This window comes from Lathyrus oleraceus, chromosome 2, assembly GCF_024323335.1.
Source record: "Lathyrus oleraceus cultivar Zhongwan6 chromosome 2, CAAS_Psat_ZW6_1.0, whole genome shotgun sequence".
Classification (NCBI taxonomy): Eukaryota; Viridiplantae; Streptophyta; class Magnoliopsida; order Fabales; family Fabaceae; genus Lathyrus; species Lathyrus oleraceus.
Window position 1 is genome coordinate 206,884,028 of NC_066580.1, and position 1,116 is coordinate 206,885,143.

Here is a 1,116-nt window from a genome sequence, read left to right on the forward strand (position 1 = left end):
TAGGTGTAGATGGGTTCGGCTTTTGATATCCAGGAGGTATAGCTGGGGCTTGATTTGGAGCTTGTCCTGGTGCGTATAAAGCATTATTACTCTTATATGAAAAATTAGGATGATTCTTCCAATTTGAGTTATAGGTGTGTGAGTAGGGATTTCCTTGAGCATAATTAACTTGTTCTGCTTGGATTCCGGTTAGGAGTTGACAATCAGCAGGAGTGTGACCTTGGATTCCACAGACTTCGCAATTTTGAGTTGCGGCAACCACGGTGGTTGGAGGTGATACATTCAAACTTTCAATTTTCTGGGCCAGGGCTTCCACTTTTGCATTAACATGATCAAGGCTACTTATTTCGTACATGCCACTTTTAGTTTGAGGTTTCTCTACCATTGCTCGGTCGCTTCCCCACTGATAATGATTTTGAGCCATGCTTTCGATAAGTTGATAAGCATCGGCATAAGGTTTATCCATAAGTGCACCACCTGCTGCGGCGTCTATTGTTAACCTTGTGTTGTACAAGAGACCATTATAGAAGGTATGAATCACTAACCAGTCCTCTAAACCATGGTGTGGACAAAGTCTCATCATGTCTTTGTATCTTTCCCATGCTTCGAAAAGAGACTCGTTATCTTTCTGTTTAAATCCATTTATCTGGGCTCTCAACATAGCTGTTTTGCTTGGAGGAAAATATCGGGCAAGGAAGACTTTCTTCAACTTGTTCCATGTGGTAACTGAGTTGGAAGGAAGAGACTAAAGCCATCTTCTAGCTTTATCTCTTAACGAGAAAGGAAAAAGGCGAAGTCGAATTGCCTCTGAAGTGACACCATTAGCTTTAACAGTATCAGCGCATTGGACAAATACGGATAAATGAAGGTTTGGATCCTCGGTAGGATTTCCAGAGAATTGATTTTGTTGCACTGCCTGCAACAGAGAAGGTTTAAGTTCGAAGTTGTTTGCTTCGATTACGGATGGAGCAATACTCGAATGCGGCTCATCTTGCGATGGAGCGGCGTAATCTCGAAGAGCACGAGCTGGTTCTGCCATCTCGGGTATTGGTGAAGGAAGAAGATTTTTGAGGTCGGGCACTTCGATAGGAGGGAGATTGTTTGCAGCACGATATT

At 42.9% G+C, this 1,116-nt stretch overlaps 1 non-coding gene across 1 annotated transcript; it reads left to right on the top strand.

Moving 5' to 3' along the window:
• The first annotated feature begins 554 nt into the window (after positions 1 to 554).
• LOC127125028 (small nucleolar RNA R71) lies at positions 555 to 661 on the top strand. The gene has a single exon (XR_007804494.1). It is a non-coding gene; the product is annotated as a small nucleolar RNA R71 (small nucleolar RNA).
• Positions 662 to 1,116: the final 455 nt, after the last annotated feature.